The sequence below is a fragment of the Phascolarctos cinereus genome, unplaced genomic scaffold (genome assembly GCF_003287225.1).
Source record: "Phascolarctos cinereus isolate Bilbo 61053 unplaced genomic scaffold, phaCin_HiC Scaffold_9;HRSCAF=440, whole genome shotgun sequence".
Classification (NCBI taxonomy): Eukaryota; Metazoa; Chordata; class Mammalia; order Diprotodontia; family Phascolarctidae; genus Phascolarctos; species Phascolarctos cinereus.
The window spans coordinates 253,209,494-253,223,042 of record NW_027556402.1 but is presented as its reverse complement, the minus strand read 5'-3'; the positions used below and the strand labels follow the sequence as shown (position 1 = coordinate 253,223,042).

Sequence of the window (13,549 nt, the reverse complement as noted above, 5' to 3'; positions counted from 1 at the left end):
CCATGTATTGTCAGCCCCTGACACAGTTTGGGGGACAGGGTAAGGGTGAGGCACTGCTTGCCAAATTGTATAGAATTGTCAGGTGAGGAAGGGAGCAGAACTGAGTCACTCATGACCCCTTACTTTGGAAACATCATGGTCGTTCAGACCTCTACAAAATACAAATATAAAAAATAAAATATTCTTAGCCTCAGGAAGTCACGTTGTAGAGGATTTCAGGGGGCCACACTCCTGACCACTTCCACCACAGATCCCTCCCCCACAACCCTCCAGAGTAATAAGCTTGGAACCAGGGCTCTTAAGGGAGTGGTGGATGAAGGGAAGGCATCCTCCCTCCCAGCCTGATGCCCATGAAGGGTCTCAGGGACATGAGCGGGCGCCTCCCAGGCTTTCGTGGAAACTCCCTTACATGCTTTAGATAAAGCAGACAAATTCTTGGAAGGGGCAGAGAGCTAGAGAATGTTGGGAGTACAAAGGACAACTGTAATGCTGTCGATAAACCACCTTCACCTGGGGTGAGCCTGGATAAGGGTATTTGCGATGGAACACAAACCCTGAGGCCCCCACATCCCACTCCCTGCACCACACACACACACACACACACCCTCCCATCTCTCTCTCTCTCTCTCTCTCACACACACACACATACACACACCCTCCCATCTCTCACACACACATACGCACACACACCCTCCCATCTCTTACACACACACTCTCTCCCATCACACACACACACCCTCCCATCTCACACACACACACACACACACACACACACACACACACACACGCACCCTCCCATCTCTCTCTCACACACACACTCTCTCCCACCACACACACTCCCTCCCTCCACAAGCCAAGTTACATCAGGATGGAGCCAGGGAATTTCCTGGGAGTCTCTGGTCAGTGGCCTCTTCTAGCCACAACAAAGCCTGAGCTGCCTTCCCCTTCTAGAGTGAAAAGGCTTGAGAACTTGCATAAAGAGATGCCCGGTAAAGTGAGCAGAACCAGGAGAACAATTTGCACAATAACAACAGATTTGAAAAGATTGACAACTGGGACAGACCTAGGAACTCTCTCCACAATGACCAGTCACAACTCCTGGAAGATTCATGAGGAAACACACGTCCATCTCTGGCAAGGTGATGTATTCAGAGGGAAAATTTGCCTGGCCAACGGGGGGAGACTTCTTTTATGTGACTCTGTAACAGGAATTTCATTCTTCTTTTTCAGTGGAGAAGATAGAGTGGCGGTGGGGATGGAAAGGAGAGAACACAGATCTAAAAATAAAATAAAATGGAATTTTTTGAAAAAAGAGATGACCTGACCCCACTTCCTTATTGTATCTCCATAAAAGCTAAGGCCCAGAGAAGGGAAGTTATGTGTAATACTGTATGTTCATTCCCCCTATTTACACACACACACACACACACACACACACACACACACACACACACACACACACAAGACTATGTATTTTTTTAAAGTGAGTGTGCATGTATTAGAGAATAGCTGAACAAATTGTGGTATATGAAATAATGAGATATTATTTATTTAAGGAGTTCAGATAAACATGGAGACACACACACACACACACACACACACACACACACACCTCATCCTAAAGCTCAACCTTCCAAGTGGGGAATCAGATGTTGAGCCGATGGCCTTTCAGGTGTTCCTAGTCTTTCAAATCTGGCCACTGTCCCCTGGAACCTCTGCTTTGTGACTTGGCACAGTGGACAGCCAGCCTAGTCTTGGAACTCACTCAACCTTTGAGCACCACATACAAACACTCACATTACAAAATGGTAAACACATTCCCCTTCTGAAGATTAATGATTATAAAAGACAGGGGCTAGTAAGCCCTGAACTCACGTGCTTCAGAGTAAATGCCAGGCTAGGACAGATCAGGTCGTCCTGTCTGTCATGCCAGGGCTTGGCATCCCCCGCTACATTCTTGCTGCTGCTTCCTTCGTCTCTATGAGTTGGGCAGTAGGGGATGGTGGGGTTGGCACTGAGCCGTAGCGGAGCAAACCTGGCCATTCCCTTCCTCACTTGCCCAGCCTGGCACCCTTGGGAAATAAAGGTTGTCTATGTCTGTGCATCCCACTTCCCTCCTCTCTTCATTTGATATGTGCCAGGCGGAGGCAGCAGGGCCTGAGGTCAGAGTGGGAAGGGGTCTCAGAGGGGGTCTAGGAGCCAATCCGAGTGACCATCCAGCCTCTGCTAGAAGTCCTCTGGAGAGGAGCCCCCCATCTATCTGTCAAGACAACCCATTCTGCTTTGAGGCAGCTCTAATGTTTTCCATGTTTTCCAAAACAACCGAGCCCAAGCTGGGCTCTTTCCAAGGCCTCCCTGTGGCTCCTCCTTCTGCCCTTTGGGACCAGCTAGTCAGTTATCCCCCACACCAGCCTTTGCTGAACATATTTCCTTGATGAAATTTTCTGCTTGTGAAGATCTGTTTTGTCCTTTCTCCTCACCAAAAAACCAAAATAAAACAAAACACCCCAAACAAGCAAAACCCAAAATCATGTTCTATTTCACAGAGAGATTGAGTTGATCAGGTATTTATTGAAGAATTGGTTCATTTGTCTGCATTTTCTTGCTTAGCCCAAGCGGTTGACATTTATTTTGCTTGGGGCTATTCCCTTCCCAGCTCTCCCTCTGCTCTTAAATCCCTCTCTCCTTTCTCCCTTTCCCTAAATATTGACTTGAATGTATTCCAGTGCTAAGTCAACCTCGAGTATCCACGCCAATCTGGTGAGCCCCTAGGGGTGGTGACCTCCCTAGAAGCAGGGCCACTAAGTCCACTTATACTGAAATGCCTCATAAAGAGTAGGCACTTAATGTATGCTTGTTGACTTGACTTAAAGATGAAAGGATGGGTCCCACATGTACCAAAATATTCCTAATAGCAGTTTACAAAGTAGCAAGAGACTATATATTTTTTACATGTGAGTGCCCACCTATTAGGGAATAGCTGAGCAAATTGTGGTATATGAAATAATGAAATGTTATTATACCCTAAAAATTATTTGTTTAAGGAGTTCAGGTAAACATGGGAAGACTTGTAAGGAACTTGTATGATGCAGAGTGAAAGAATCAGGAGAACTTGCAGACGCAGTAACTACAGGCATGTAAAATCAAAATGGTCCATACATTAAGCAACTAGCATTTATGAAGTGCCTACTGTTTGCCAGGCATTGGGGTTACAATGACAAACAAAATGGCCCTGCCCTCAAGGATCTTATGTTCTATCAGGAAAAACAGCATCTGCCCCTAGAACTAGATGCAAAATATTTTGTTGTTGTTCACACTTGTCTGACTTTTCATGACTCCGTTTGGGGTTTTATTGGCAAAGATACTGGAGAAGATGGCCATTGCCTTCTCCAGCTCATTTTACAGGTGAGGAAACTGAAGCGAACAAGGTAAAATGACTTGCCCAGGGTCACAAAGCTAATAAGTGTCTGAAGCTGAATTTGAACTCAGGTCTTTCTGAGCCTGGCGCTTTATCCACTGCACAAAATAATTTAGTGAGGGCAGGATTGGGGGAGAGGGGTAGCTGGTGGGAAACAGGAAAGGGAGGGGCATCAAGGTGGTGAAATGGAGAGTGCTGGACCTGAAGTTAAAATCCAGCCTCAGATACTTTCTAGCTGGGCGACCCCGGGCAAGTCACTGAACTGCTGTCTGCCTCAGTTTCCTCATCCTTAAAATGGGGATAATCATAGCCCCTACCTCCCAGAGTTGTTGTAAGGATCAAGTGAGATGTTTGTGAAGTGCTTAGCACAGTGCCTGGCCCGTGGTAGGAGCGATATAAATGGTGTTCTATAGATCAAGATAAATTCTATAGATAAATGATACTCTATGGAAGGTGCAGCTTGAACGGAGCTTTGGGGGGAAGGAAGGGACTCTGAGGCCTGATGTGAAAAGGGAGTGCATCTGAGGCCCGGGAGATTGTACAAAAGCCTGGTGTCTGGAGACGCGGGAGGGCCACCCAGCAGGTGTGAAGGGAAGCGATGCAGAGCAAATCCAAAAGGGATATATTTTATATGCCTAGCAGAGGGGTTTGAATTTGATCCTTCAGGCAGTAGGGAGCCACGGAAGCTTCTTGAGCTGGGGAGGGATGTGGGCAGACCTGTGCTTTGGCACAGTTTGGCAGCAGAGTGGAGAACGAACTGGAGAGGGCAGAGGCCAGACCCAGGGAGCACAGTGAGAAGGTGGCTGTTGCAATAGTCCTGGGAAGGGCCTGATGGGGGCCTGAACCAGGTGAGAGCCGGGGTGCAAGTGGAATGATATTGCGGAGGGAGAATTGATGAGAATTGGTAACTGACTGGAAACAGGGTGCAAAGGAGAAGGAAAAGCCCAGGATGACCGGGAGGTGATGGTCCTGGCTGCGAGGACCCTCATTCTATAGGCCCAGCTGGGTTAGGGCTTTGGGCCTGGGGGTCCTTCAGGGGTATAGGCCCTGGGCCTGGAGGCAGGATGGAGGAGCTGGCTTCCACTTGCTGCCCCTCAGTGAAGGGGAGCTCACTACCTCCTGAAGCAATCCCTTCTATATGGGGGCCATTCTCACTCCTCCATTGCTCTGAGTTCTGCTCGTTAGGGTCACACAAGGCAAGCCTGATCCATCTTCCACCAGACAGCCCCTTTGGTCCTTGGGAACAACTCCAGGCTGAACGTCTGGTCTCCACCCTCTGTTTTTTGTTCTGCCTTCTGGGGCCAAGGACAGAAGAACAGAATCTCAGGGCTGGGAGCCCTGTGGGGTCAACTAATCCAGCTGATACCTGAACAGAAATCAACAGCATCCCAGATGACAAGAGGTCATCCTGTCTCGTTTCCTCATCTAGGGCCCAAATCTGAAACCTCTCTACTCCTCGTTCTAGGAAAATGGCCTTGTGGGGGAAAGGGACTGGCTGGGGACAGGGACCTGGGAGGAGAAAGGTTAAAGGAATTTTACCTGGGAACATCGGAGGCATTTCACAACTTTATTGTTGGCCAGCCTGACTTCAAATCTTCCTGAAATGAAAAGAAAAAACACCCCGGGCCCAACAACAACCATACTATTGTGTCATATACATTCATTCAGGCACTACAAACCTTGGGCTTTGGGACATCTCTCCTTGGAGTGAGCAGAAATCAGTGGCCCATAGGCTACAGAAACAGAGGAAGACTTCGAGCCCATCCAGCCCAAGCCCCTGGCTGTACAACAGAAGGAAATCAGGGTGCCAAGACTGAGCTGGAGTGGAATCTGCTCCCACTCCTGGCCCTCTCTATTGTTACTGCTGGTTCTCTGAAGGTTCTGTCACCTTAGGTCATGTCCTCCTTCCTCCCCACTCTAGCTCCTTGTCATTTTAAAAATTAAATTCTTTGCAATTATCAAGCATTTATTTGTCCTCCTTCTTACTCTCCTCTTCCCTCCACATACACTGGAAAACCAAACCAAAGCCTTGTGTAACAAATAAACAAAGACAGGTGAAACAAATTTCTGCACTGGTCATGCCAAAAATTGTCTTCTTGCCATGGAGGAGGGGCAGAATGCCAGCTGCCCTCCCGTTCTGGGGGGGCCTGGCTCTGGTCCAGCTGGGGGAGCCAGGGTATGGTGGGATCTCGTCTCTCCCAGTAGAATGTAAGCTCTTTGTGGACAGGACCTTCACTTGGGCCTTTGCATCTCTAGCACCCAGCACAGCAACTGACACATGACTTAGGTGTTTCCAAAATATTTGTTGATCCATGGATTGATTTAAAAAAAAAAACACTGGACAAGAAATCTGGGTTCTAGTTATGGTTTTGCTTCATGGAATCAGGCACAGAATCACTGAATTTGAGAGTAAGCAGGGACAGCAGCCACCCAGATCTAGTCCAGTTTAGACCCAGAAGGAACCCCTCCTGCCATGGCCCTGACAAGTGAGCCTCGAGGGGACGAGGGGGACTCCTAATCCCACTTAGGGACAATGCTTAGTGTTCAAGCTGCCTAACATCCAGCCTCAGTGTGCCTCTTCGTAAACAAAACAAAACAAAACAAAAAAACTCCCCATAAATGGCTTCAGGCTTTGCCCTGGTTCTGTGGCCAACCCTTCTTCCACATGACACCCCTTCAGATACTCAAATACAGCTGCTAATTCAGCTCTCCAGCTTCTCTTCAGTCTACACAGCCTTGGTCCATTCTATGACCCGTCTCAGGGTTCTTCACCATCTTTGCTGCCTCCTCTGGACACTGCCTAGCCTTCCTGAACCTTTCCAGACCTGGGGTCCTCAGAACGAAACACAAGATTCTTTGGTTGGGGGTCGAGGGGAAGTCTGCCGCCCTAAGGCCTCGTGTGACCCTCTAGGTCCTCAAGTGCAGCCCTTTGAGTAAATACAAACTTCACAAAAAAAAATCCTCTTAATAAAAGGATTTGTTCTATAAAACTTGTACTCAGTCAAAAGGCCAGCCGGGGAGACCTAAAAAGCCCCATGTAGCCTCCAGGTCGAAGGTTTAGACTGTGATGGGTTGGCGATAGACTCCACCTATTAATAGACTCCAGCTATGCAGTTCAGTACTTGGTTATGAGCTGGAACCGAAGCATTCAATAGATCAGAACCTCCTTCAGTGCTTTCCTTTCTTCCTCCCTCTCTTCCTATCTCCCTCCTCTTCCTTTCTTCACTTCTAAACAGACCACGACAATACAGACTCACTCTTACCCTATTATTCCTGGAAGCCATGTCTCTCTTACTACAACCTAAGACCTCATTAGTTTTTGAGGGAGCCGCCACATCACAGCAGGGACTATATCGAGCCTGCCACCCACTAAACCCTCCCGTCTTTTCCGACAAACCGCTGTCCAGCCTCGCTCCCCGATCCTGTCCCTGCGGAGCTAATCCCCTAAGCCAGGTGCGGTACTTTACTTTTTCCTAACGAATCGAATCCTATCAGATACGGCCCTACCCTGGGGAAATCCTTGGGCCAGCGGACTTTGTCTTGTGGCTTGTGAGCTAGTCCCCCCAGCTTTGTGCTGTTTACAGGTGACGAACATCCCAGCGATGCCTTTATCCGAGATGCCTTTTCTGGGCTTCGGTTGCCTCGGCCGCGGAAGGAAGGGGTGGGACGAGCTGGCCCCTGAGTCCTTGCGGGCTCAAGGGCTGCCTTAACTCCCCTGCTCCGGCTGGGGAGGGGTGGGGTGGGGGAGCAGCTGTGAAGACAGCCAGCTGTAATCGGCCGGGTCATAAACAGCAAAGCTTCCCTGGCTCTCAAGGTTGAGCCCGGCTTCCCGAGCCTCCCAGTTATCTCCACTTGATTACACCGATTGCTTTCCTCTCCTTCCGAATCTGATTTGCTAGCTTGGGTGGTACCACTATCATGATCCCGGGGAGCGGGGCTCCCGCCTCTCGTGGGGACTGCTGATTTGTTCCTTGGGGATCTCAAAGTCCTCCGCGTCCAGGAGGGTTTGCCCTGCGCTCTGAGAACAGGAATTTGTTTTCCCCAAGATGCTTGTCTGTGGGCCAGGAAGGAGTTTCAGGATACAGCTGGAAAAGTAGTCTTAAGTTCCTGACCCTGAACTCCCTCCCTCCCACCCCACCCGTCCACTCTCCTTGGCTCCCCGGCCTCAGTGGGAGGATGGGAGCCCTTTCCAAGGCCTCAGAATCCAATGCTAATACATGCATCCCTAAAAATGAGGCCTCCTGGGCCAGTGAAGCTGGCCATTAATAGATTAAATAAATAAGGCTTTAATAAACACTAGGGCCAGGCACGGTGCTAAGTGCTGGAGATACAGAGGAAGGTAAAAAGAGAGATCCTGCCCTCAAGGAGCTTACATCTGGACGGGGGAAGACAAAACCTGAACAGGAGCTGAAGGGGGGCAGTAATCCTTGGGCTGGACCAGGCTTGAAGTGGCTGTTGTGGGTGGGTACCTCCACAATGGATGAATGACTCCCCTGTGTCTCTTTCTGTCATTGCTGTTTTTGTTCTCTCTCTGTCTCTGTCTCTGTCTCTCTTTGTCTCTGTCTCTCTTTGTCTCTGTCTTTGTCTCTCTCTATCTCTCTGTCTCTATCCCTCCCTCTGTCTCGGTCTCTCTCTCTCTCTCTCTCTCTCTCTCTCTCTCTCTCTCTCTCTCTCTCTCTCTCTCCTGGAGGAAGGAACTCACCCATCAGAGGTGGAGGTGGTGGTGGTGGCCACAGGGCTGGAGGTATTGCCATGGGGCAAAGGCCACTGGGACTGAGTTGGATAAGTCCAGGAGTCATCAATTGGTCCAATCATTCTGTAAAAACAATTTGTAACTGCAGGAGAAAAGTCACTTTGACCTCCTACAAGACACTGGTTGGTCCCCAAGGAAGTCAGTGCCAGAAAGGAAGATGCCATGTTTAATAAAATACTCATTTGTGATAGCAAAAACCTGGAAACAAAGTGGATTCTGGTTGGCTTGGGAATGGCCTCCAAAAAATGGTGGTATGGAATGCAGCGGGCTATTATTGTGCCGTGAAAATGGATGAATATGAAAAATTCAGAGAAGACTGGGAGAGCTAGTGTGCACTGCTGCAGAACTGAGAAACACAGACACACAGTGACAGCACCACAGAGAAGAAAATAACTTAAAACGAAGCCCGGCACTAGATGAACCCAGTCACCGACCCCGCCTTAAGAAGACATCAAGGTGTGCCCCCTGCCTCATGCTTAAGAGGTGCCAGAATGCTGCCTATTCTACATGCTCAGAGCCGCTTCTCTTTTTAAGAAGGGCAGGGCTGGCGGGGGAGAGTTGTATCTGGAAATAACTATGATATAAAAAGCAAAAGGCATCATTAAGACTTTTTTTTATAATTAAGACTTTTTAAAGGGCACTTCTTAACTCTCTCATTTTACCCAATGGATCTGAGTTCAAATACCAGCTCTGCCACCTACTTGAAATGGGATGGGGGGGACCATTTGGGTGAGTTGGGGCAATTCACTCCCCTATTTGGGCCTCAGTTTCCTCCTCAGGAAAATGAGAATGTTGGACTAGATGTTGTCTAAGGTCCCTTTCATCTCTGAAACCCAGGAATGCTCTGGCTTGGAGGTTTCTTCCTTCTGTTCTTCTCTCTGCAGTAGGCCTGTGGTCAGAAGGCCTGGACTCCAGCCCAAGACACTGTGCTGGCTTACAGTAACTTACCTCCAATTACAACCCTCAGCAACAACCCTCCCCCTCAGGTTATCTAACTGTGAAACCCAGTTAACAAAAAACACAAAGAACCATATGTAAGGGGGAGGGGCACTGTCCAGTCAGAGGTCCTTGCGACACACAAGGTTTTCTGTTTCATTTCTAAGTGGAGCCTGTTTCCAGATATGCGTGAAGACACCTAATGAAGGGGCCTTCTTCCCATCTTCCCACTTCAATGCCCGAAATTCTGCTATTGTTTCCTGTATAACAATGAAAAGCATTTTAATGGCTGCTGAGTCAGAATAAGTGCATACATTGGCTCTAAGGAATGGATTCAATCTCCCTCCCTCCCTCTCTGTCCGTCTCTGCCCCCCTCCTTCTCTCTATCCCTCCTCTCTCTTCTGTTTCTGTCTCTGTCTTCTCTCTCTGTCTTCTGTCTCTTTCTTTCTGTTCTCTCTCTCTTCTCCCTCTGTCTCTCTTCTCTCTCTCTCTCTCTCTCTCTCTCTCTCTCTCTCTCTCTCTCTCTCCTCTCTTTCTCTTCTCTCTCTCTCCTCTCTCTTTTCTCTCTCTGTCTTCTCTCTCTGTCTCTCCTTTCTCTCTCTCCCTCCTCTCTCTCTTTCTCTCTCTCCCCTGTCTTTCTCTCTCTCGTGCTCTCTTTCTCCTCTTTCTTCTCTCTCTCTCTTTCTCTCCTCTCTCTCCTCTCTCTCTTCTCTTTCTCCTCTCTCTCTCTCTCTCTCTCTCTCTCTCTCTCTCTCTCTCTCTCTCTGTCTCTCTCTCTCTCTCCTCTCTCTCTTTCTCTCTCTTGTGCTCTCTCTCTCTCTTCTTTTTCTCCTCTCTCTCTCCCTGTGTTTCTCTCTCTCTCTCTCTCTCCCTCCTCCCCCTCTCTCCCTCCCTCTCTCTCTCTCTCTCTCTCTTCTCTCTCTCTCTCTCTCTTTCTCGTGCTCTCTCTTTCTCCTCTCTCTCTTTCTTTCTCTCTCTCTCTCTCTCTCTCTCTCTCTCTTGTGCTCTCTCTTTCTTTCTCCTCTCTCTCTCTCTCTCTCTCTCTCTCTCTCCTCTCTCTCTTTCTCTCTCTTGTGCTCTCTCTCTCTCTTCTTTTTCTCCTCTCTCTCTCTCTCTCTCTCTCTCTTGTGCTCTCTCTTCTTTCTCTCTCTCTCTCTCTCTCTCTCTCTCTCTCTCTCTCTCTCTCTCTCTCTTCTCCTCTCTCTCTTTCTCTCCTTGTGCTCTCTCTCTCTCTTCTTTTTCCTCTCTTCTGTCTCTCTCTCTCTCCTCTCTCTCTTTCTCTCTCTCTGCTCTCTCTCTCTCTTTTCTCCTCTCTCTCTCTCTCTCTCTCCCTGTGTTTCTCTCTCTCTGTCTCTCCCTCTCTCTCTCTCTGTCTCTCTCTCTCTCTCTCGTGCTCTCTCTTCTCTCCTCTCTCTCTCTCCTCTCTCTCTCCTTCTCTCTCTCTCTCTCTCTCTCTCTCTCTCCCTCTCCTCTCTCTCTCTCTCTCTCTCTCTCTCTCTCTCTCTCTCTCTCTCTCTCTCTCTCTCTCCTCTCTCTCTCTCCTTCCCTTCTTATCTCTTCTCCCCTTCCTCCATTTCCTACCCCCAACTTTCCAGTAAGGAAGAAGAAAAGCAGGACCTACTGGTGGTGAGGTCCCTCTCCACCCGGGAGTCTTGTACACGTGGCCCTTCAGTCTCTTTGCCTCTATTGTCTTTATTCTCACCTGATCCTAAGTGAATGACTATCAGACATGAAATAACATTTTGACCTTTCAAAGGTCAGAAGGGCCAGTAACAGAGTCCAGAGCAGAGCCTCCTCTGCTGAAGCTGCTAAGACCGGTGAGCCCCAACAGCCCTGAGCTGTGAGTCACCTGTGGGCCTGAGAGCAGCCCTCAGTTTGCTGGTAACCAAGGCATTCTTTTCTGCCAGGAGACGCCCACCTCCTCCCCAAGGGAGCTTAGTGGGAGGAGTGCTAGGGAGTGGTCAGTTGAATATGAGCCCACTCTCCCCAGGGCCTGAGGGGTACAGGGAGGGCGCTCTGGTTGTGTGTGTGTGTGGAAAACATGGTTGTCTTTGATCCTTGCTTTTCACCCCTTTAGAAAAGCTAATTGAGACTTACTGGTTATCAAACGATACCAAGGAGATGTCGGTTATTAAAATGATGGTGGGTTGCTAAGTAGTGGTTAGACGACATTGGAGAAATAAATATTAACAGGTGTTGATATGGGGGGGAGGGAGGAACACACCAGATGGGAGGTTGTGAGTGAGGGGGACACTCTAGCCCCCTTAGGGCTACCCTTGGAGCCTAGGCACTGAGCTAAGTGATGAGAAATTGGCACCTGCTCTCGAGAAGCTTACGTTCTATCACAAAAGACAACATCTACATATAATAACGTATTTCTCCCCTAGTATGAAGAAATAGCCCACCTCTGAGAATCTGACCTGTTAGATGGAGCATGAGTTGGGAGACTGATCCCACACCCTACATGCACTACAAACAAAAAGCCCGATTCTTTCTTGGCTTCCTAATTAAGAGCATAAGTGAGATTGCAGGCATCTAGAAGCTGGAGGCTTCTAAAGAAATGGCTCTGCTTCGAAGCCACCACCATCGGGAAATCCTGGGTGACAGACAAACAAAGAGGCTCTGAGAGATCCAGCCACTCGTCTGAGATCACACAGCAAGGCCAAAACTGCTCTCTCTCCCAGGCCACCTCCCCCTGCTCCTGGAGGGCAGAAGAGTGTTTGCGATGTACACACACACACACACACACACACACACACACACACACCCCAGAATTCAACAAATTGCCTTTTCATTCATTCATTGCTTCAATTGTAAAATCCAAGATTTATTAAACACGGATTCACCCTCCCCCTCCACTTAGCATTACTGCTCTTAAGACGAAATTCGTTAGGGGGAAATAGTGTTGGTGTAAGAAAGAAATGCACCAATTAAACTTTAAGAAGTAAGTTGAGTCCAGTGGAGCAGAATGTCTTGGAGTCAGAGGATGTGGGTGGGAGTCCCAGCTCTTGTCATTTGCTGCATGTGTGACCTTGGGCAAGTTGCTTGACTACCCTGGCAGTCAGTCAATAGCCAATAAGAACTTTTCAAAAGCCTACTACATATGGGGCTAGGTGGTCCAGTGGATAGAACACCGGCCCTGGAGTCAGGAGGACCTGAGTTCATAATCTAGCTCAGACACTTACTAGCTGTGTGACCCTGAGCAACTCACTTAACCCTGACTGACTTTTTTATTTTATTTATTTAATTTTTTAAAAAATTTTATTAATTTATTTTGATTTATCAACAATCACTTCCATATGCTTTTCAGCTGAAAATTTTTCTCCCCCTTCCTCCCCCGACCCTCCCCAAGATGGCTCACAATCTGATATAGGCTTTACATTTACATACCCATTAAACATATTTTCACATTAGTGAAGTTGTAAGTAAAAATTAAAACCAATAGGAGGAACCATGAGAAAGATGAAACAAAACTCAATAGAAGGTAAAAGTAAGCGATAATGATTCTACTTCCATAGTTCTTTCTTTGGATGTGGACAACATTTTCCATCCCGAGGCCTCTGGAGATGTCTTAGATCCTCGTAATGCTGAGAAGGGTTCAGTTTAACAATCTTAGTCATTGCATAACGTGGCTGTTATTGTGTACAAAGTCCTCTTGGTTCTGCTCACTTCACTCAGCATCAGACCCAGGTTTTTCTGAAGTCAGCCTGTTCATCATTTCTTATAGCACAATAGTATTCCATTACATTCATATACCACAGCCATTCCCCAATTGATGGGCATCCTCTCAATTTCCAATTCTTTGCCACCGCAAAAAGAGCTGCTATGAATATTTTTGTACATGTGGGGTCCTTTTCCCATTTGTATGATCTCTTTGGGATATAGGTCTAGAAGTGCTATTGCTGGATCAAAGGGCATGAACATTTTTGTAGCCCTTTGGGTGTAGTTCCAAATTGTTCTCCAAAATGGTTGGATCATTTCACAACTCCACCAACAATGTATTAGTGTTCCAATTTTCCCACATCTTCAACATTTATCATTTTCCTGTTTTGTCATGTTGGCCAATCTGATAGGTGTGATGTGGTACCTCAGAGTTGTTTTGATTTGCATTTCTTTAATCAATAACAATTTAGAGCATTTTTTCATATGACTATAGATGGCTTTAATTTCTTCATCTGAAAACTGTCTGTTCATGTCCTTTGACCATTTATCAATTGGGGAATGGCTTGTCTTAATTGTCTATATATTTTAGAAATGAGGCCTTTATCAGAGAGACTGGTTGTAAAAACTCTTTCCCAATTTTCTACCTTCCTTCTAATCTTAGTTGCATTGGCTTTGTTTGTGCAAAAACTTTTCAATTTAATGTAATCAAAATTATCCATTTTGCTTTCCGTAATGTTCTCTGTCTCCTGTTTGGTCGTGAATTCTTCTGTTCTCCATAG

The 13,549-nt window shown here is 47.5% G+C and overlaps 1 long non-coding RNA gene across 1 annotated transcript; it reads left to right on the top strand.

The window, feature by feature from the left end:
* The first annotated feature begins 320 nt into the window (after positions 1 to 320).
* LOC144455506 (uncharacterized) lies at positions 321 to 1,314 on the top strand. Its single transcript, XR_013484226.1, has 2 exons — positions 321 to 1,139; positions 1,231 to 1,314. It is a non-coding gene; the product is annotated as an uncharacterized LOC144455506 (long non-coding RNA).
* Positions 1,315 to 13,549: the final 12,235 nt, after the last annotated feature.